This window comes from Bombus terrestris, chromosome 5 (genome assembly GCF_910591885.1).
Source record: "Bombus terrestris chromosome 5, iyBomTerr1.2, whole genome shotgun sequence".
Lineage (NCBI taxonomy): Eukaryota > Metazoa > Arthropoda > Insecta > Hymenoptera > Apidae > Bombus > Bombus terrestris.
The window spans coordinates 2,537,274-2,562,089 of NC_063273.1; the positions used below are offsets into that span (position 1 = coordinate 2,537,274).

Sequence of the window (24,816 nt, forward strand, 5' to 3'; positions counted from 1 at the left end):
GCTTTAACAAAATTTTCGACTGAAATCTGAAACCTATTGAATATTAAGCATATGTGACCTGTATGTACATATATGTCTACATATATTACGAACAATGTGTAACTACATAGTATAATAGTTTCTCACAAGTAGTTTCTTTTTTCGTATCTATAAAACGTAACTCCGAGCTAAAAATCTACAGAAAGATCTACAGAAAAAAGAGATTGTGCAAGTTGCCGTTGTTGCTATTATTGCCACAGACTTTTGCACAGTGATCATACACAGGATACACATTATAATTCTGAAGCATAGCCAATCAACAAGCTAGTCCGTCGTCGTAGGATTCAGTATTGGTCAACTGAAGTGCCCATAGTACGTAAGGTACGTTAAACCCACGAACGTGTGGCGCTTATTTTATTTCTGGTTCTTCTATTGACCGAAGCAGGAGCATTTGAGCTTTGGTAGTTTCCTAATTTCGCTAAAGGTGTCTTACACGAACACGACGACTTTAGACGATTCGATAGTACAAGGATGAGTGATAGTGCAATAAAAAAATTGATTTATTGTGAAAAAAGATATCAATGGTGGCAACGAAGAAGAACTTGGCGACGAATTCGACTGGCAACGTGCACTCGTTGCAAATCAGCGCGTCAGCACCGATCGCCCAGTGACCAGAGAATATTTCGAGTCTGACCCGTTATTCGCGTATCGAGGAAAAGATTCGCAAGATTCGCAGAATTCAATTAAGCAGTTAGTTTACTCGTTGAAAAAGTACGGCATTTACAAGCCGAGTGTTGGAAACTTACATGGGAGGTACAGTTAAATTATTAACCGCAAAGTATCTAACGTACAGTCTAATATACGATTATAAATTGTCTTATATAAGGAAATCATCAGATGAAATGGTGAAGGCCGCAACGATATTAGATGTTAATAAAGTCAGGTAAGCCGCTTTCAGTTTTATTCTGACCGAATGACAATGCGTCTCGGAAATGTTTTCAGATGTATCGTCAGATGCATCGTAAAGAATTTAAAAATATAAAATTCAGGTCTACTTTAATAAATAAATTCTTATTTGATCTTAGTTCTTTGGTAGATTTGCTTTATTCTAATGCAAGAAAAGCCTGAATTTTATATTTTTAAACTATATTTTTCATACGTAATGTATATATATAATTCAATTATACATTACATTTCAAATTACAGTAATAATACTTTCATATTCAACTTCTCTCCACTTCACCAACTAATCTTTGAAAATTAGTCAGTATTTAATAATTTTTAGATGTATTGATTCCTTATTCTTTTATATATTTTATATCATAAGGTAAAATCACATTTAATATAACGATGAAATTGTATTATATAATATAGCATTTTGTATTGCGTAATTTCTTTTAAAACTGGTACATTACCTAGATTAGTATTAAAAAGCAAAAAGGACCAATGATTTTTTAAAGCGAAATAAATTGTATTTCAAAGAAAATGGTAGAATCTTTTAAACAATAATTATGGCGACTGAAATTCTTTATTTTATTTATAATTAATATTGTACGAAGCATTTTGCGAAATGCTGGTGGATAGTGATGATGGATTATGCTTGATTTACGAAATAATTTCGAAAATTTCTATTTGTCTATGATTCGATGACTACAAATAACGTTTGCAAAAATCTTTATCAATAGTGGAATCATTTGAAAAAAGTTATCTTATCGTATTGGACAAAGTAACAAAATACATGCTAGTCTCGGTTTCCACGATACATATATGGATCGATAACTGCTTGTATCTTGTATACATAAACGTTAGTCTACTCCCATATTTAAAAGTGAAAACTTTCAATTCAGTTGCATAAGTGCTTCGATTTCAGAAAATCAGATATTCTAGAATATTTAGCACTAGAGTGTTCAACTAATAAAGACATTTTATTCATTAATTTACACGACATAGTAAACGCTACATTACATTTCATACTTGTCTGTAAAAGTCAATGGCTAATTTTTTATTTTTTCTTATTTTATTCTTTATTATTTCCATTAAAAAAATTGTTATGATAAATTGATAAATTAAATCAGAATTACAATTAAATTTATATATGTATCTATACACTAAGGTACATATTTCACTTTAGTTCAAGATCTCTCTCAATTGTTCGTGTACATATTTTTCATGCGTTTGTAATCGTCATACTTTGGAACGTATTTTCTTACCTACAATTATTGCTATTAAAAAACAATGCGACAGGAAGCGCAGTGGAACGGTTAGTCGGTAAAAACAACATAAAAGAAGCGTAAAGTAGCGAGTGTCAAATAGGAGCAAGAACAAAATAAGGTAATAAAGAATTTTCGCGAGTATTTTATCTGGATGAATTTTGTCCATTAACATTGGACATAGTATAAACATTTTGCACGAACTCGTTACAATTTCTTTCACATAACAAAGAAGCCTTAAGATGTAACGTTTTTCGGAGAAAATAACATTATATTTTAATAGACCGGTAAAACAAGAATCCGGAAACATAAAGTGTCACAGAACTACCGTTTTATTTCTTTCCTCTTTCTCTGCCTTCTTCGTAGTTATAACCTTTCCATTTTCACAGAAATGATACATAATTCGGGTACCAGCATCAAAGGTGCCGGCGGTGATCCAGCCCAACAAAAGAAAACAAACGAGTAACCTTCTTCACGGTTCTGCAACGGTCACGAAATAAACAATGTCTTCTCCAACGTCAACTATGTTTCTTGTTGGTACACTTCGCTGCAATCGCGTAAAAGTATGTATATATATTTGTTCAAAAATATGAAGACTCTGCTTTAACCAGATTTTGTCTAAAATGTGAATTATCACTATTAAAACACACTATAAATATCTGTAGAAATTACTTGCAACAGTCATAAAAAAACAGTTCTGATAACAGACTGTGTTCTGAGATATCCCTGACTACAAGAATACGATACTAAAAATTTATTGATATAAAATAAATGTATAACTACAGCTTTTCATTATTTGCATCCTCTTTGAATGTTTATTGAATGAGAAACAACGATTTTACAGAAAATAACTATGATTTTTCGTTCAATAGGTATTTATGCACAAATAAATAAATTTAATCGGTAGTTCAGTAAACCGGGCATTAATTAAAATCAAAATCGTACAGATAAATAAAGAGAGAAATTCTACTGTATCAAACAACATTATTTACATTTTTCTGAAGTTCAATTTTGAATCAAAATAGAATCTTATATAAAAAAAAACTAATTTTACTTTTTCAACAATTAAGTGACAATAAAAAAGTATATTTTTATACGGTCAGGGCTGTCTTGCACAATTCAATCAGTATTATTGGCGAAATTTTACAAGTCATTAATTGTTAGTATTAATAAATATCTTTGTGTAGCAATAACAAGTTTGTTAATAAAAGAAATGAGACTTTACGAGTAAAATTTACAAATTATAAATTATTCGATTATTCAATCTGACAAAAAATTATAAAATTGTCAAAAAAGAATATGCTCTTTCAATTGTATCTACAATTTTTTACTTATCGGTTTTTTTTTTTTAATTTATCGTTATCATGCGATTTGGATATATCATATAATATCAAAAACCATTAACAGAAATTTATTTAAGTGACGTCGCAATCTTCTTATCGACTGCCTTTGCTCCTCTTTGATTCTTTCTGCAATATCAAACCGTATCGGCCAATTTCGAACGAAACGCGAATCGAATACTTCATTCGTTCGTTCTTCTTCTTTTATATATCGACCAGTTTAATTCTTTCGGTTCTTCTTTCTTTTTGTTTCTCAATGAATCTTCACCGTGAAGATTCACTCCATCGAAAAACCGCACTCTCAGAGGCAAGAAATACATGTTGCGCCATGTTAGGTATACATTCAGCAGATTCTCGCTTCGTTTCGGCAAGACCATGATTAATCGTCCCTGCTCTCTTCCAACTTAGCTACGCTCCAATAGCGTTTAGTAAGCGATGATACGATACGAACAATAGGGCAAAAATGTTTATCAGGAAATATTTTCTCCCGGTTTAACCTATTAACCGAAGTAAATGAATTATCTATATTTATCTATGTAATGTATAAGATATTCGAAATACGTATATTATAGTCGTTATAATATTTAATGGTGAATTTTCACCAGAAATTTCTAGTTAAAGGATGATTCGGTTAATGGCTTAACAAATATGGATAACAAACTAGGTTAACAAATATGGCTAACAAATATGGATAAAATAGAATAACAAACATATAAAAGTGATATACTACAGTTAGTGCGATACATTTTCTGATATACATACAGTCATTAGCCGTCTATATTGTAATGCAACATAAACCTATGTATCTAAAATTTATAATAAGTAACATACACATATTGATTATTAAGAACGCTTTCTGCAGAAACAAATACGTGCATCACATGATTAGCACTAAGATATTCAAAACATTGAAAACTATATTTAACTTTTGAATAATGCGGGATTTAAACACGTGACACGTTACTCCTTAAAAATGAATCTACAATAATCTATTATTTATCAAAAGCATTAGTTTCTATGCTATTAATAAAATATTGTGTTCTTACAGTAAAGTAAAATAAAAAAAAAGCATTATTAAACAAATTAACTTTTATACACAATGTTGGGTATATACAATACATAGTATTGCCTTTTAAAATTTATTAATTGACTGAATGATAAGTGTATTTATCTTTGGTGAAACTGCTCTTAAATTTTAACATTATATCTGCTTTTAATTATCTATTAATATCATTAACAATTAGTCAAACACAAAATATTTCCCATAATTAAAAAAGAAATCTGCTTGAAAGTAATAAAGAAGAGAAAACATATATTACTTATTCTATTTACTCATTAAATGGCTAAGAATACAGATAGTTTTAAATATTACGATAATAAATGACAGATATCTTTCTATATTCTTCATTTGTTTCATTCTTTCTTGCATCTTTTTCTTATTTTTATCACATAATAACATAAGTGCTAAATTGACTACAATTAATAATCTATGAGTAATACATTTCCATTTTCTTTCAATCTCATTATTTGTCATGATAAAAAGTTTAGACAAGTTGAATAGATCGATTCGTGAGTGATCGGTCAAAGGTCAACTGTATTTATAATTCGATTATATAAAGCAGCATACGATTTTTGTAATTGTAAATAAGAATATATTAGTGGCAAATGTAAAAAACACTTTTGATGACAGATAGTATTATGTAAAAAGTAGTATCGGGATATTTTTTTATTAGACATATTAACTGATAGCAAAGTAGTTCTGTAAAAATACTCTGATATATGATCTATGATGTTAATAAATATCGTTACATAATTGCATAGTGTTGCAAAATTATCAAAGCGTAATTAAAATGTTTAGAAATGATTTTTTTGGTTTGTAAAAATTTCAGCTGGAAAATAGATATTATTTAAAATTATAAAATAATTACAAATAGCTTCCGACTTAGTGTTTTATTTCCATTTCAATATCTTTCTGCGAGAGCATACATATGTATTTAACAGAAACGAGACACCTGGCTGTACGCTATGTCTTCTGAAAGGATGTATCTCTGATAATTTTGATAATTTTATGATGCGATGTAGCGAATGCTTTAAATCTCCTTTAAAGCTAGTTTATGTATTTAATAATCAACTCTTTCGTAGTATAAAACTCAAAACATTCAGATAAGCTGACAAATATAGCACTATCAATTTCGCGTTATTATACACAATATAATTATTACAATTTATTCTATATAATAAATTGAAAAAAGTTGTACCTGGTGCTAGAAGCACAAGAAATTTTGTCGACAAAGAAATAATCATATCGTAACTTGTTCGTTCTGATTTTTTAGTCACTTTATTACACCGAGAAGCACTAACCAACAATTTTTGGTAAATAACATACCAAGAAACACGAAACATGTTTTATAATTTTGTTACGGATAGTATACATTTAAGTTAATCGTCAAATTCCTTGAAACTACAATTACGAATAGAATGCAGAATTATATGTATGTAGAATACTACTTTATGACGTAAATGATAATTTTCCCCAATTTCCTTACGTATCATGAAGTGTATATTGCACATGAAGCACTTAAAGAATCTATTTGAATATGTGTACATAGCTACAATAATATTGCAGTCGTGTCTCCTTTTCAAAACTTTGCAATAGCGCAAGGGAAAACGAATGGTTGCGATGCATTATTCGTGGGAAGTTATTACCAACTCAAACGCATCTGGTTATATGTACAAAATATGTATAAAGACTCAGCTACCGTATACAGAAACCAACAATTTAGCGACACGCCTAAATGAACGGCCATGAAATTGATAACTACTTTGAGATATGATCAACGCTTTACTAGAATAAAAAGAAACCAAAAGCAAATCAAAAAGAAATACAAAATACCATGATCTTACCTAATATTATCGAAGTAAAAATTTGCCTCTGACGAAATTGTTATACTCTCAGGTTCTTTGCAACCAATGAACGCTGACGCTTGAAGTGTAAAACCACAACCGTCAAGAAAACACTATGTTACACATAACCTCGAATTATAATTTTATGTGTCCACCGAATGACAGTTTTTTCGATAAAATAACGCGTTACACACGTTATATAAAAATACGTATACTAGTTGATACTATACGATGAATACTAACCTTGTATTGCATTTTCGCGGGAGAACAATCACATGCGCGCGCAGCAGACCGACATGTTTCTATATTCCGTCTTGTCTTTTTCGTACACGTACACGTCAACGCATGCACATTGCTATTAACAACACAAACGCAAAACTACGTAATACGATAGCAATCACCGGTTCGTTGGTAAATATTCTTTCCTTCTTTCTGTCACCTTCTCTTATTTCCTAATTGTTTCTATTACACTGTCTCGCTGGTCTGTTGCACTGCTCAGTCTTTTCATATTATCTCTCTGTTTTGATTCGAACGATTGATAAAGACAATTCAAACAAAGATCATGATCTCATTAACACCACGCACTAGTTCTGAAATGAAAACGACAGATCGAAAAATCCGTGGCAAATAACAACGTCGCACATCTAGTTCCGCAAAAAACATAACAACGCACGTCCAACTTCCGCCTGCGCGCCGCGCACTTCAAGTGTCTCGTCCCGTACCGTCGTCTTTCTCATGCCCGTGTGTTACTCTATTCTCCTCCTACTTCTGCTTCTCCCCCTCATGTAATGAGAAACGGCAGTTCCCTCCATTGGAATACATTACAATTGATTCTTGTTTTACCTTTTTTCGTCGATGATATTCATCAAAATATGAGACTACGAGATTGTATAGAAAATTGACCGTATTGCCTTATGCGAATCCCTTTCTCTTCTTGGAAAGTTTTCTGACACTATAGCGAAGAAATATCACGATACATCGCACAACAGCGTGCAGGAGCGTGAAGAAGCATGCCGAGTATCCGGCTGACGTAGCTCCATCGGGTGGAATACGTTCGAATGAAAAGCGATGGTTTGGTAATATACTGAGAGAAGAATCTAGATGGTGAAACGTGGAAAAGTGCGAGTGGAACGAATACGACACACTACCGACACATTTAATGCGCACTTGCATGCGGCCCGTAACTCACTAAGAGTGCTGGTAGCAGCGGCACGCCGACGAGGTGCATGGTAGCCCGCGGGTACCGGCTGGGAGGGGGCACGTCTCTGGCACTGGGAGGAGGCACGTTGGGCACTCGGCTCTCAGGAGAGCGAGAGGTCTTTCGTTGGAGAGTGGTGGTTGGATAAATGGAGGTGGCACGCGGGTTTAGATGAACGTCAAGTTTTTACGATTGAATCTATCTGACTGACGCACGTGCACAAAAGCATGTGTCGTCGGTAAAAAGTAAGAAGCTCGTTTGCGCGCGAAGAGTGTTGCGTCTTTAAATGCATCAATTATCGTCAGCAAACGAACTCGATGATCTACCGAACGCCACCGAGATCAACTTCGATTAGTATCGCAGCAAATTTTGTTAATATGGTGTGTAGAATAAAATTTCAAATATCGTAGTATGTTAAGTTACACGATAGGAGAAAGATGGATTTTTCGATAATACCATAAATGTAGTTTATTAATAAATCAAGTGTAATTACGTGAAGCCAATGTGAAGTAACCTGTGCATAACCTTGATAATATTCGCCTGAGTGAGTAACAATATAATTACTCTCCCCATAAATGTAAGATTAATTTAATTATGCAATACATTAACTTCTTACAACTGCTGTAAATCTTTGTGCGTTTTCAAACGTTGCAATGTATTAACGGTCGAAATAAATACAGCTGAAGTCAAGGAAAAGGTTAAATATTATAATTTGCTACTTCTATTCACACAGGGAATATTCATAGCTTGGGATAATAACATTCCTGTAAAGCAATAAAACTTGATTTCCTAAATATTAGCTATTCATTTTGTTTTGCAAAGGGACCAGAAATATTCTAAAATAATTTGTAAATCGTAAAATATAGTTTTTATACAAATTTTCTCTTTCAATCAAAAGAATATTTCTATTTAAAAATATTTATAAATATTCTAATTTTGTGTGAAAAGATATATTATACATAATATTTCTGTTTATATACTATAAGCAATATACATAGATATCGCAGTATTTCACATCTTGTAACGCAAATAATGAATTTCCCTTTCAGCGTTCAAATCTATCACGATAGACGTGACATGCATTTTAATGACACACTTCACGTAACTTTATATATTATTTAGCGATGATATTAAGATCGCAAGTCTGGAAACAGAGTACGTACGTGCGAATGTGGTCGCGAACAAGCTGCAAGTCATAAAACGAATCTTGCCGTACAAAAACGATTTGATATAAATATATATATATATCAGCTTTATATTTAATACCCCTCTTTCCTTCGTTTTATATAAACGATACCTCTATTCGTTCTAGCGTTCTCGCTTTATAGATATGTACTTAACCAAAGCGTTTATAGCAATCGTTCAATGTGAAATAAAATATTTTATATATCTTTTTCTTAGTTTATAGATATACGAGTCACTGTTCTTCTACTATTAAATAGATAAATATCGTTACAAGTTCCTACATAAATTCTGATTCTTATCCTTTAACTAAGTCTATCTAATTAACACACGCTTTTTGCAGTATTGTTATTTTTCAAATTAATTTTATAAAAATATTGATTTTCCTAGGATTTCGATATGAAATCGTAAGAGTATACTTGATCACTAAATTGATCGTACAGTGCGGTGTACTAAAAATTATCCATTGTCTAACAATATAGGCTGTGTGTTTGTGTATATAAATTTATACATAGATATATAGGTTTACAAAGAATTTTATACGAAAATCCCTGCTTTGCCAGTACTTTTGTTTGTCAGTAGGTAATAAATTAAATGAAACATAGGCAAAAATTTGATTTGCTCACTAAATATTATAACGAATACCTTACGTTGTAAGTGTGTATGAAATTTAACTCATACAATGTATAACAATCCACAAAATACATTGCTCACATACAGAATTTTCAAATTATCACAAAGTTTGGTTTGAGTCCATTACGATATTTGTCACTTAAATAGGTCAATGCATATATGTAATTAAGACAGGACAGCAAATGTTCTTAACTATTGACTTGAGGAAATAGGGACGTTGCAGGGGTGAACGTGGAGTTTAGATGAGTTGGAAGTTAGGATTAGTGGTTGGGGTGAAATGACGATCGTAAAACGTCCTCCGAGTGGATTCACCGTGCGATAGCCAACGAAAGATACGTGTGCACATGCGATATCCCGATAGTACTTTACTTGCGACTAAATTTACTGATTGAACCACGACAATTGTTGTCGTTACGGTAGAAACGGATTTTACGCATTCCACAGATGCTGGATCAGTGACAAAAATCTTTACGTGGAGCACTTACGTCAAATTGTTTCCAATTAAATTGTAAATCTCTCTGACTAATCTGATTACATCTTGCGCAATTAAAAATTATCGATTTTCGTGTGAATCAAAAGATTTGGCAGATGAAATTAGTTTCGTCTGAACTAGTAGGTAGTTCACGACTGTTTATTAACGTATTATTGTCACGATAACCATTCAGTGCTCGAACTATATATACATTTTACCCCTTCAATATGGTGATGATATCTTCTAGATGTCTGCACTATGTTCTGATATACCTGTATATCAATGGAATTTCTGATCCAATTAGCTGACGCGATCACAAGTTATTAGTCAGTTTTTTTGCTCTTTTCCTTTTAACTCTTTTTTCCAGTAACTCGCCATTGTTTTCTCGACCCTGTTAACATCGCAACTCGTATGTATTGGTGTACAATTATATTTATGTTTGGGTATATATTACTCTAATTTTCAATGACTGTCATTTTCTACTGCACCTTTTCTCTCGTTATTCTTGTCTATAGCCACTCTCCCTATACTCAGATATTTCCAATAGTATTATCAAGATTATTGACCTGTATTTTAACAATTGCGTATTTATACCGGGTGATTTCAACCAGCCCTGTGTTAAGTGGGGTGGTCAAATTCCATTCGAATTCGATTTTACTCGAGGGATAGCGTCTTCCCCCAAATATTTGGTGAACAACCTTAATCTTTGCAGTTTAGCCCAAATGAACTATACGTGGAACTCTGTTGCCTCTTGTTTGGATTTGAGTTTCTCTAACATCAATGACGTTGTGATATCTATATCCGTCGATCCCTTACTCCAATGTGATTTATACTACTCTGCCTTAACTATGCAATTGCACGTTCATCCATCACTCTACGCAACGTTTACTAATAATAATGTTACCTATAAGTGCGATTTCAAACGTGGTGATTACACTGGAGTGTGTGACTACTTAAATTCTATCATTTGGGATGATGCTTTGAAAAACACGATACTTGATGATGCGGTTCGCCCATTGAGTTGTTTGGAATGTAATTTTGTTTTTTTGTATGAGAATTGAAGACGGTCTTTTTATTCGGTTTTATTTAGTTATATAAACTCAATTTTTTAATAATTCCCGTGTTGTTATGCGACGATTTGCTTCAACCAGTGATGTTCGTTCTTGTTTATTTGATGTTCGTTAGCCTCAACTGGCCTTCCAGAACGTGCTGCGTCTTTGAGATCGAAATTATCGAAAATCAATTCTGATATTGGTGGATTATAATAAAAAAAATAATAAATATGAATATAGATATATACAGTCGATCGCAAAAAAATTCGGACACTAATACCATTGTAATTACACACATAAAACTAAGCAATTGAATTATATATATAAAACTAAACATAGTAAGAATTATTCGCGGATATTTAATATCTAGTTGCGTCTACCATATATTTGATGATATGATGTAAAAGTATTGGCATAGTGGAAATAAGATTTTCTAGATAATCAACACCGATTTGTTTCCATTCTTCTTCCAAACGCTTCTTTAACATACTCGCTATTTCACGAATTGACTTTCTCTTTTCGCAGTGAAATATCACTAATTTTCGTCTTTCAAAACTTGTAAATATGCCAGCTTTTGCGACTCGTTCTAAACAAATTGGAAACAAAACTAATATACACTTGCAATCCAGCGTACTCAAACTTGAACGAAGCATTCTTTACGATCATTGTATATAAACACTGGCAACGCTTAATGAAGAAATTCTTGAATGTATATCTTGTGTTCGAAATTTTTTGTGACGGAAAAATACGTCCTTTTTCAGTTTTTATTTTAATATTTAAACACTCAAAAGATTTTTCCACTATTATCTATATAATATAGTGTAACACAATGATGTACATTTTCGTTGGTCTTTGTGCATTTATTGAAAATACAGTGGTCAGAAATTAAATTTGTACAGTGTCCAGATCTTTTTGTGACCGACTGTATATTTATTTTTATCAGATTTAGCATTTACAAAATCTTCAATCCGTTTTTAATTATGGAGGATTTTAATTTAATCAAGAAACAATCTGTGTAACCAAATGTTTTAAACTTATAAATTTATTATAAATTACTATGAAATTATAAATTACTGGTGGCCAAACTGTGAAGGAAAGATATGTTAGCAAAATCGGCATAAAAGTACTTCATGCCTGTAATGATAACGCAGCATATTTCGTGCGATACGAATGGCTAAAGATTTTTGTGAAAAAAAGAACGAGAATCTCGACGTCTGTGATTGAAGTGATATTTCGGCTCCAATAAAACTGCAGAGACTCGGACGTAGCGGCGAGTCGAGAGTTACCTTATTTTATTTGCTACTCGACGATTATGTGAAAATGTAGGACTACTTGAAAAGTGGCATATTTTCGATTTTACCATTTGGCAATTGAATTGTTTCTTGATATTATAAGTGCAAAAGTGTTCTTTTGATTGATTTAAATTATATTTTTTACACGTTAAAAATTTGTTTCTATCAAATTATTTTATTGTCTTTAATGATATAATATTGTATCTTAAAATTACTTTCGAATTTATTATAGTATCATATTTTAACGTTTTTCGATCCATAATGTGTATTTTACAAATTCGTGAAAAAATTTCCTGCATAATACAACGTAAATAACTTGTATAATAAATTTTATTAGTTAGATAGTAATACAAATATTTGATTCTATATTTTACAATACAAAATAATTAAAATGTACATGATAGAAACTACGACTTGAGGAATGCATTACCTTTCGAAGTAATTAATCTTTATCTGATATATCAAGGATAACAATCCTATTTTTTATGATGCTAATAAACGAAGTTATGAGATACGTAGTCAGGAGAAAGTTGTATGAATCCGTTTAAAAAATAACTTTTAAAATAGGTACATGTACAAGAAGATATTGATTAATGTTTGCGTGATAGTAGACAATTCTATTTTGACGATCTAGAGAACTGCACGAGAATCGCGTGTAAAAACCAAACGCCTTTAAATTTCTCTTTTAATAGAAAATTGCACGATGTAGCGAGGACCAAATATTAATGGAATTTAGATCTTTGAAAAGACCTTATATATTTAACGTTGAAATACTTTAAGTATAATCTGCATATTGCGCTGCAAACAATATTTGCCATCAAACACATTGTTTGTCCATTGATAGTTTTCGTGTTTGTTTTGCTTATTTATCACAATTTTTTCTTTCTTTTCTCTATCTCCTTTTTATTTTATTCTTAACTCTATATTTACTTTTTCTTGGAAATGCTGTTTCTTTTCTTTATCTTGTTCCGTTTTATTCATTCCCTTCGGGTCTTACACACCATTTGTAAGGTTTACGTGTTTCCTTCCTTCCAGTTACTATGTTGTCTTACCTTTTGGCTTTTTGTTACTCATAAACAACCAACATGTGTATATGCAGTATTACACGTTTACACAAGTTTATGTACATATGCGTGTTCGTATGCACGCACAGATGCTTAAAGATACGTTTTCGAACCAGTGCATTTCAATTTTCTTTGTGTCTCTTTGCATCCCTCTCAATTATATGTAATTTATGTTGAATGTATATTACATTTCGGTGACATATAAACTGCATTGTCACCTACGTATGTGGAAATATGAATTTTTATCAGATTTTATCACTTTTACAGCCATTCCGTATTTCGTTGCATATAGAATGTTTAACGTGGTATTCCAATCCTAATTGTAAATTCTTATTTTTGCAAGGATTTGACTAAGAAAATATTCTGCCAAATAATCTAATTCATTTATAGCTGACTTAATCGACTTTACATGTGATTTCAAGTTATTAGAAATATCGAAATTATTTTTCTTTTTTTTTTTTTATTGTTTGTTTTGAGTAAAACAATCGATGTACACGCGAGTATGTTGAATGTGACGAAATATGTCCTTCGATCGACTACGTTTTCTAGGTGAATGTATTTCTCTGCGATGTGCCGTTTCGCTTTATCTCCATAAACGACGTTAAAGAAAAAAAGTTGACGAGCACTGCGTCAGTTGTTCGTGTGGGCAGTGCTTATTTTCTGCAGAATTTACGCAAATCGAGGTCAAAGTCCTTTAGATTAACGTGGATTGGTTACATGGTAGAGATGGTATGAAATTACAAGTGTCTTACGTGTATTCTTGTCAATACCAGACGCACCTAAACGAAGCCGGCATTTAGACGACTGCTGTCGTGCATTGGAATCATTGTTGATTCCAAGAATCCGTGGAATACTAAGCTATCGGACATGAGCTACATGTTATTTAAGTTTATCGTTTCGGGTGTATTGTTTTCTAGCTAGATAATTTAACAATTCAATAAACAACATTTACTTATTGTTTACTATATTAATTAGTATCTTCTTGAGCACCGATTGTTTTGATAAATATTATATTTATGATGAGAATGATAGCCATAATTTGTCCAATGTATTTCGAAATTATTTTGGCAATTATTCTCAAAAACATAAAAAGAAAGTAAGAATACATAAGACATATTTTTAGAGGAAAGAACTCACAATCAAATTATAACATATTTAACATCTTACTATATTAAAAATGTCATATATTAAAAATGTAATTGTCAGTACAGTCCTATCAACAAATAAGCTAGTTCGTTACGATTTAATATCGATATATAATAAAAGAAACAGCGAAGCTATTATGGAAAATAATAAATAACTATTACAAGTATAGTAAGATTGCTACTAATAGTGTATTAAGATAATGGTAAATAAAATTGCGTGATGATATAAAGATGCAGCACATAACTACGTCGCAGACCAAGTTTAGTCACTGTATACTGTATGGTATTAGACACAACAAATTTATACACTGTCTTAACCTGTACTTGGCAACGTTATCTGTCACCTGTTCATTTGGTGTTTACACTGACAATCAGTTGTATCAATTATATCATGTGCATATGTCTGGCACAGTTAGTGAAGTTATAAAGGGAGAGCGAAACACTTCGTTGCCAGAATATTTGGATCATTCTCAATTATTTGTCTATCGCTTTTAATGTCGACTTTTCGAAACTACATGCTTTCTATAAAATTAAGGTTTGTAGAATACACACTCGTCACTCGAACAATGATAAAACAGTATCGTGCCATCGTGTCATTACGTTGTGTAACGTTAAATAAAAGCTGCTTTCACCATTATTTGGGAAAATAGGCTACATTAGAGAAAAATATTCTAATTTAAATTATTCATATAGCCCTTTGATACTCTTCGGCGATACATACGAAAATTACATAGTTTTTATATACAAGAAGTACATAGATATGTATTTTTGAAATCTTACTTTATTTATTAATTCTTCTCATAAGCTGCTAACTTTACATCTTGAGAGTAGCAATCGAATTAATAACATCGTTTGACTTTTTCTTCTTTTGTTTATGTATGTTTTTTCTTCTCTTTTCATTCCTGTTCTTTTCTTCGCACGCGTTTCCCTCAATTCGAATCGATGACACACACGAAGCTACGCAAACACTGCAAATGGTCGCGAAACAGCGCGTATTGTTGATCTTCGTCTCGATTATAGTCATTTCTGCAAAATGAATAAGGGTCGTGAACGCGAGTTAGGAATAGGTTGAAAAGAAAAAGAAAGAGTGCCGATTGTAATGATTAATCACATTAATGATTAATCGCGAGAAAGTATAACTTTTCTGTCGTGGTTGAACTGGACAGGCTGACGATCACCTGTGACTATACCGGCAAAAATAGTTGATCGCCGATCTGGTTGTATATGATTTGATTCGTTTAGCGTGGATTATACATACCCGTTGCATGAACGAGAAACGTAATGTGCGTGGATCGTCGTAATATATATATATATTAGGTTGTCCTAAAAGTTTCTTTCGTTTTATAAGGAAATAATAGGTACACAACATTTTTTATTTTATATTATTTCATTGAATTATGTATGATCCATTTTATAACAACATACTTATAATATAAAACAAAAAATGTTATGCATCTATTATCTCCTTGTAAAACGTAAGAAACTTTTCGGACAACTTAATATATACGTCGTGTAGGGACAATACGCGTCTCATAAATTGTTTTGCAGGTAGCAGAATACGTTCCAAACGAAGCGTGTCCGTTTACTCGAAGAACGAACGCCACATGGTTGTAAAATGTTACTCGAAAGGCACAACACTCAGAGTTTAGACATGTCAGACTTTAGTTGGAAATTGAACGATATTTTGACTTTCTTCGACTTACTTACGAAATTATTCCGTATCCGGAGATCATTAATTACGTATAGTCGTATAAATTCTATTTATTGAAACGAAATCTCAATTAATGCCCAATTATATTGGTCGAATTGACTTATCTGAACATGAGCCGCTATTATATGAACTCCAATTACACATAAGTATTTTTATTTCATTCGACAAGTAGAGGTGCTAATAACGATCATCGATATGTGTTTGAGCCGTTCAGAAGCCATGACGATCAACTCCATAAATTGAAAAATTGAGAAAAGTGATGATATTACAAATAATGTCATTTTTTTAATATCTTAAAATTTTTCATTACTTGGCATCTTTTTTATACGAAATAAGAATACAGTGTACTGTTAGACGAAATCTATAGAAACGGATATACTATGTTTTACCATTTTAAAGCAAAGATCGTTCGTTAGAAAAACTTCCAATTTCTAATGCCGAAGGTAACAGGCTCGGTGTATTTCTCGTAGAGTAGCAACGAATAAAATACGGTCCTTCCATAGATGGTCAAATTTCTCTTCCAGTATATAAAATGATATCTTATACCTTGTATAATATATTTAGAAATGGTTCCATAATAAAACGTGTATAATTACTAAACGGTTAATCTGTATAATAGCCTAGTTGCAGGATTAATATTTTTATTTTATAAATATATTTATAAATATTTAATTAGTATTTTATTTTATTTGAATTCGCGAATATTACGTTTGTTGCTAATTTTAATCCAAAGCTATGCATAACAAGATTTAATTAACAACCCAACTAAACGATATTGATAGTACGATTCGTGGTACAGAAACGAGAATGTGTCTTATCAGAGACGCAGGAAGCGATAATGGTAATTACGTCCCATCGATGTATATCCAAAGTTTAAGGTTACATCGTTCGCGTCAACCGTCTCTGATAATTCAAACATAATAATCTGGCATGAAAAGATGATTATATTCACTACTGCTATTTAAGACTTTTACTTTCGTATTAAATAAAAAAAAGTAGTCTCAGGAACTGGTTTATAATTTGCATACAAAGAACGTTTTAATCCATCGATGTAACCATAACGAATTGTAGCCGATATTGTCAGTTTCGTACAATTTTTCATAATTCACGAATTATTAATAATTATCAAGTTATTTCAACATAAGATCGTTAAAGAACGATATGTACGCAATGAATGTACTGATTAAGGATTAAAATGAAAATGTGTTTCAGAAACAAAATATCGACTCCTGACCAAATCAATGTCACTGCTTGATCTTTCAATTTATAATTTTACTTATCGCTTCGCTAACTTATAAGGTGTTATCAAAGATGATCTTTTTCGGGAAACATGCACATACGATCGCATGTTCGTCGTACGTATACGCACGATTCAGTCACTACATTCTCGCGCAATGCCCATCGGAGAACATACAACAATCTCGTAGCCATATGTTAACACACGCATGCAACATCGTAAATTGTTCTGTGCTCTGGAATAAAATACCTTGCTGCGGTTTACACATTCATGTCGCTGTTACGTCGAGGTTTTTGCCAATGCTTCCACCGTCTTAGGTTACAAATTCTACCGGTATTTCTTCTCCTCCGTCACTGTGCTTTCTTTTCCTCTCTTTTTGCCGCTTGTTCACGCGTTTACCCTTTTGTCCTCATGACTCCGGTATTCGCATTCATTGATTGCCTCGTTCTCGTCCGCTCCACGTAGCCGCGTGAAACACAAACGGTTTGAGTTTGACCCTTTGCATTGTAATTGTTGAATTTTCAATTATCTCTATGTATGTATATATAATACAAAAGTGACTGATCAACTCATCAACGCTCAGCCTAAATCGCTGTATCTAGATACGTGAAATTTGGACATGGAATGAGAAAGGATTTGTGGAAATAAAAATGTGACTCTAAAGGAACAAAAAGGGGTGAAACTTTTCTTACAGGATAATCGTATCTCTATGTCCACCACAGTTAGAAACGTGAAATTCGGCATATCAACTCCTCGTTAAAAATAAATAAACGTGTGTTGGACCGTATTTTAAAATTCAACTCTTAAAGGGTGTTCAAACAATGAGTAATAAACATAAATCCAAATACTGTACGAGCGAAGCCGCGGGCGGCCAAGTTTATAAATGAAGCAATTCGATATTTGGTTTCGGAACTGTACGAATGCGTCAACGAATCGAAGGTAGCGCAATGCGTAATAATAGGATACGGTTTATAAATGATACTTAATGGAATACATTATCTTTTTGGAATTCTTTCTGAGTAATTACAAAATGAAAAGTCCAGATCTTTCCGAATGGTATTAGTACAGTTTTTACCTTTATTTTACAGATTTTTTAAAAGAAAAATGCCAAGATATAGTAAAGTTGCCCGAAGTCTTCGTTCGTCAGCATCGACGATACTATAACAAATGTCAGTTCCTCGAAAACGCAGTTGCAAAGCAATCAATCTTCTTAACCCATGCATTACTAGTTACTCTTGTAAGAAAGGCTTAATTTATTACACTCCCTAGTAGTCATCATTTTCTCTTGTTAAGTACCATAGTGACATAACTAATTACACACAAAGTTTGTAGCTCTGCGTCTTCTAATAGCAACACACGGTCACAGACCGTAAAACAAGCGATTAATCGCCTGCAAGATACCCGACCAAACGGATTCTGACGACTAGAGTCATGAAATTTCAGCGTGGAAAACAAAAGAGGAATCATATTGCTATTTCTCTAATTCCACGATTAACGTTGCAACATTTGATTGCGACGAAGTCTCTTCTTCTTTGACTGTTGTTAACGTCAAGCCACCCTGTCTTAAGACATACATATACATATACATAATTTATTAGAAAAGATTTTACCAAAACACACCAGTCTTTTATAGAATATGTAATCCCTTCCCTATTACAGAAAGCCAGTGCTTATACATAGGAAGTTCACTTATGTGTAATTTGATGAAAACAATAGCTTAGTAACGCGAAGAAGGTGACGAAGAGAAAATTTGTGAAGGTGTTCAGGAATGACTTGTTCGCGACAATGTTATTGATAGTATATATTAGTGAAAATAGATATAAGATTTGCTCAGCTATCACAGTGTTCATTTTATTGTCATTTTTATACGGTAGTTGCTCTCGAGTCACTATTATATGAAAGTCTTCGAACTACCCTTTATCGTATCGATTATAGACTATACGTTATAGACCGATCATATCGTATAGACTAATTTAATGTTAATTGAATCCGCTAATAAAAAGTGCAGCGAGTTTTAACTTCATGTACGTATTTAAGATAATCGTAATTACTCCATACTTTCGTAAATATTTGGTATTCAAATTTCAGACGATAAAAATCAAAGTTCAAGAGACAACGAACCTTTCGGTTTTGAGGTGTAAGTGCAATGACATTGAGATAAGTGGTTAGCTCCGGTGCATCGTCGTTTATGCAAGACGGAACCAGAGGCTTGGCTACGTGAGTACTCGACAAAGTAAAAAGGGCACGAAAAGAGGTATCAGAAAGATGGTACACGAGTGAAGGTGAGAGGATCAGTGTGCGAGAAAGAAGACACGTCCCGTCAGCGATGAGATCGGTCGAACGAAATACAAAAGAATAAGTCCTTCAATGTCTGGAGCTTGTCTTCGGCAGATCCCTGTCCTGTTCAAGTTATAAATGGCAATCTCTATTCGATATATCACACTATAAGTCGGTCTTTTACCGCACACTAAGGTAAGCATTACGTCTGGCCGCATGAGCGATTCAAAGTTTGTTACGCCAATGCGATCTTCGCTTGGTCGCGCAGTGCTGGTCGTTTGCCCTGCCCCTTCTACGTGAATTTCTCTAACCATGTTAAGATTTGTTCATACAACAGATGGTATTAGTTAAAGCTATCGACGTGATAGAAATTTTAGCAACGAAAAGATCTTGTTTCGAGCCTTTGCTTTTTCAGAAATCGCATAGATCGGTAACGTCAGTAATACGGTTGCACCATAAGACACTGAATGATATGAAGTTAGTTACGTTTGCAGTGTGCGTTGTGGATCGAGCCTAATTCGCCCTCCCGCCGTCACATCAAGTGCTTCCACATCGTTCGTCTCCTCGTCGACAAAGTAGCAATGTTGCATTCCAATTTATTCCATACCATTCATCTTCCTCGGAGCTAAACTCTCCATTTTCCATTCAAGATAATAGTTAGACGAAGATATCAAACATTGGCGTAGCCAGACGGTCGAACTCGTGTAAAAATAGTTTCTGGCAATGTTTATCGTATATCGGTTGAAACTGCGAATTGAATGTAAATAAAAAACAACAAGTAAACGAAGCCTCCCCGTTTTATCCCATGTTTACAAAAAGCAATATTTTTGTATTTATAAATATAATTATAATTTGACATCCTATCACATTATTTCCTATACTAAATCTTTGAAAATATTTAGTGCTATGATTAAATACTCGAAGAATATGTGCTTTATTTATTTGACATTATGTCGCTTACAAAACGTGGAACTGAATGACGTAAATATTGAAATGTTACAAAAATATACTAAAATATTTATTTCTCTCGTATCTGTAACGCCATAAGTACGTGTATGTGCGTTATTAACTACATGGAAAAAAGATTTTAATTAAAAATGTGAGGCCCTACTTAGATCCTATCTACTGCAATTAAATAAACATCGTAATATTATCGATATATACAAAATATTCTGCGTTTCTCTTACCTGATACGAATTTTCAGAAAATCAATACGTAATCAATACGACTCGTGATGATAATACGTTCCTTACGAGGTTCATAATCCTCCTTATTTTGTCTCTGATGTGTGCTAGATTGTGCGACTTCATTTTAATTAGAAATTCTATATCCTTATAAGGTAACAAACCGGATGTACAAATTTATTGCCATCGCAAGGCTATCATTTATTTATTAACGATTAATCTTGTCATATTCGCTTTCGAAGATGCAAAACATTTTCGGTGTTTCTCATGACTTGATGTTATCGAACAAGTGAAAGTACTGTTGAACAAGTTTCTCGCGGTGAGTAATTAAAAGATAAATTGTCGTGAATTAAAATTAAGAAACGAAAAAGCGGAATATTGCGAGTTGTAATTAAGTACTGTAATAGTGATCCCAATCGTTAACGGATTACATGTTTTTAATATATTTTATGTGTGCTATACAAATTATTTTAAATATTATAATATATATTAACAGAATTATCGGGTCGATCGATTAATCGTATTGGCTATTGCCTAGCGCTACAAACTATAGCGATCTAAATCAAACAACTCAATGAATGAAACCACAATTGCATTGTCCGTTTTTATGAGTAGCTAAAGAAAAGGAATTCCTTCGCGTAGCTCTGATTCTAGCGTCAACGTGGATGTAACGTTTCATGACAGACTATAAGCCGCCATCATTGACAGCTTGTTGCGGCTAGATGACATTCCACTAGCACATACTTGCCAATTCTGATATGTTTTTATTCGATAAGGTGTTACCAGACAATCGTAATCGGTATAATATCGGTTTCGATATATAGTTTCCAACAGCAGCAAAAATTTAATTGTCGGTAGTTACGATAGTATATATCGTTACTTAACCAACACTTTGTTACAGCTTAATTAGGAAAGGCATTGCAAGCGTTTGATATTTTATTAACATGGTTAACGATATTAAATATTTATCTGGATGATTCTCAAATTATTACGTTTTAAGCAATGTAAGTGAGCCTCGGTAGAAACAAAACCTCGTAAAACAAAAATTACCTATACCAAACTATGGTTTGATACTACTATGGTTTGATGTAAAGAAAATAGAACGTTACACGATTGTTTTTGTGTAAAATATTTGAAATATTTGAAATATTTTTCGTTTCCAATCTTCCGTTCTTCTCTTGTGACTATGTATCGTTCATTATAAGTTAAAAGAATTGAAACATGTATCATAGCAATCAAAAAATGTTATATAACGAAACAATATTAGTTTTTAGACAAAAAGTTACACGATGATGCGATGAATTTTTATCAAACACCGATTTGTAGATGCTAACAAAGACACAAATTAAGTAGCTATTAAACAGGAGAAAAAGATAAACAGTAGATGATCTTCGTCATGAACTAGGAACTTTAACATTCGGTTACTTCGATGCTTCGATGGCAATCAACTTTTGGAAATAAAAATTTATATACTTTTACAATTCAAAATTAAGCAAAATTTGATCAAAGTAAGAAGAGAAAGATATTTTTATATTTTTCCAAACTGTGGGTTCTCTTAAACAGACATACTTTTTTATCCCATTTCGATTCAGATAAGTATACCGAGTGACGAAATAATTTCTGTATATCAACCAGGCCCTGTATATTAACTTGCCCCGATTTCCCCTACTTCGAACGCGTTGCATACCATTCGTGCAACCGCAATTTCCTATGCAGCAGTTTCATCTCCAAAAAAATTGCGAAATGTTCGAGTGTCCACATCTACAAGATACATGCACAGCCGATCGATTCGTCATGGATCAGATCGATGATATTAAGATTGCGGGGATCGCTCCGATACCTTCATTTACGATGTTGCAAATATAAAAAGAGACGAACAAAAATTCGAATTTCATGGTTTTTGTTCGTCGCGCAATTTGTCTGGTATTTTTCATTTTCTTTACGGTTGTCGACTTGTCTCTGTATGGTATAGACTATAGTAAATATCGGATTAATTTAATTTTTTCAAACTGTGATATAATTCAAATACTATATGGCGTCAGACAATATTTTAACATAATCGTAAGGAATAGAGGACGATGACGTAGATGTTCAAGTTTTAGAATTTTATTCTTTAATCTCTTAGTTTGTATATTGTTATTTGTAAGCTGTTCAACATACGGACGAATTTTTCTACAAAAATCATAAATTTTAATTCAATATAAAATTGAAAAGAAGCAAAGCAATTAAACATAAGCAGGACGATTTCTTTCACAAAACTCATTTCATTTACGGAGTTGCGATACGAATTATTTGCAATTTATGAGTTTTGCATATTTGTAAGATATGATTTCAGATTAGAAAACGCATCATTCCTTTAATTTATTTAATTTACTCGGGAATTAGCATTTTCCTTTTAAACTGGTCTACTCGAACGATGGACGATGGAATACTTTTTGTTCGGAACTGTACATACAACATTGTAACTACAATTTGTATTTCTATCTCGCCTCCGATCGGTTAACCAAGACTATGCACCGGTTTCCCCCTTTCTGGTTTCACTGGAGGATAATCTTTCGTCGAATGGCTGGTAAGCAAGATTCAACAGCAACGGCATTATTGGCGATTCACGAAAGAATCTTCATCGATTTACTTCGCCTTTATGCGTGTACTTCATACCTGAGAAAATACCGTTTTCTTCATCGTTTTCTGTCCTTTCTTCTTTTCACTCTTTCTCCCCTCTTTACCACTGTTCACCACTTATACACTATAATCGCGAAGGATCGCCGTTTCGAAACTCCATTGCGGGCAAAAGCTTTTTACGTTGGTAAACCAGTTTCTTATATCGTGGTCAAGTTTTTTCCTTTGTTTCAGCCTGCAACGTCACTATCTACCTTTTTTTCGTTTCTTACATTGGACATCGTTTTCGTAGAGCTTGGGTTATTATGATCGATCGCTTCATTCGGTAGTTGTCCAAGAACTTCCAGTTTAGCTGGTTGGTTAACGGTCAGCAGATCAGGATCATTTCGTCAGAAAATAGAACAACTTGGCACAGTATGCTTGTATCTCTACAATTTTCACAGATTTATCTCGCTATACATTCGTTAAAATATGTCTCAAATTTGTTTAATATCGAGATATTACAAGATACAATTATCATATATTATTCGCGTTGTTCTTTATTCTTAAGAAAAAGATCAAGGTTAGTTATTGCATTCTATTGGATAACACGCGCGTACTATCTTTAATTTCTCATATTGGTATCGTAGTAGTATAAAAATTGGTATGCTGGCAGATCTAACGTCGTAGATCTGAAACACAAACTCGATAATTCTCCAGTTACAATCGAATTCGAATCGCCGAATCAATTTAGGCTCGTTTAACGGGGGAAAGTTTAAAAGGAATCAAATACGTAACGCGCTTGAACGATCAAATAAACTGGACGTCTGGTACTGGAACAAGATGATCAGCTCTCTAAAATTGACCTTCCACAGCTGCGATTTCCGGCCAAGATTCTACTAATTCACGTGCTCGTATCGTTTGGTGCGGTTACACACGATGCTGACTGGCCGTTAGCGAGGGGTCAGCAACACCGCAGGTTATTTTCAGCCCTTTCGCACCGCGTTTCAGCCCTCTCACCGGTGCGAGTCATTTCTACTGACATGCATCTCTTCTCTGACGCATTTGTACTTGGTGTGTGCATTGGCTGAAAGTGTTTGACCAGTTTCGTGGCGTAGCATCAATAAACACGAAATTGATGATCTCGGTTATACCGCGAGCTGACGCGACCTGTGAATATCGGAGCGCCTATGTGATACGCGCGTCACGTACGTGGACATAACGTCTACGAACTATGCTAATGTTGCGGTTACTTTCTTCATTCACGAGCCTTGTCACGATTTTCTTCGATTTCATACACCAGACGGAAAGAGGTGACAGGTCGTCTGACTATTCGCA

General features: G+C 33.2%; 1 protein-coding gene and 1 long non-coding RNA gene across 13 annotated transcripts in view; one reads left to right on the forward strand and one right to left on the reverse strand.

Moving 5' to 3' along the window:
• LOC100645322 (doublesex- and mab-3-related transcription factor A2) overlaps window positions 1-7,747 on the reverse strand; it is a 108,144-nt gene extending 100,397 nt beyond the window's left edge. For 5 of the 9 annotated variants that reach the window (XR_001098739.3, XR_007224158.1, XR_007224157.1 and 2 more), the window contains exon 1: window positions 6,677-7,740. The gene's annotated coding sequence lies outside the window, so the exon portion shown is untranslated. The other 4 variants (XM_048406071.1, XM_048406069.1, XM_048406072.1 and 1 more) reach the window with 4 other exon arrangements.
• On the forward strand, window positions 133-20,559 carry LOC110119327. Of its 4 annotated transcripts, none has more exons than XR_007224162.1 (5): window positions 133-360; window positions 464-792; window positions 866-922; window positions 2,579-2,752; window positions 19,508-20,559. It is a non-coding gene; the product is annotated as an uncharacterized LOC110119327 (long non-coding RNA). The 4 variants fall into 4 exon arrangements; XR_007224161.1 differs by having other exon boundaries at window positions 135-360; window positions 555-792; XR_007224160.1 differs by lacking the exon at window positions 133-360 and having other exon boundaries at window positions 371-792; window positions 19,508-19,891; window positions 20,112-20,559.
• Window positions 20,560-24,816: the final 4,257 nt, after the last annotated feature.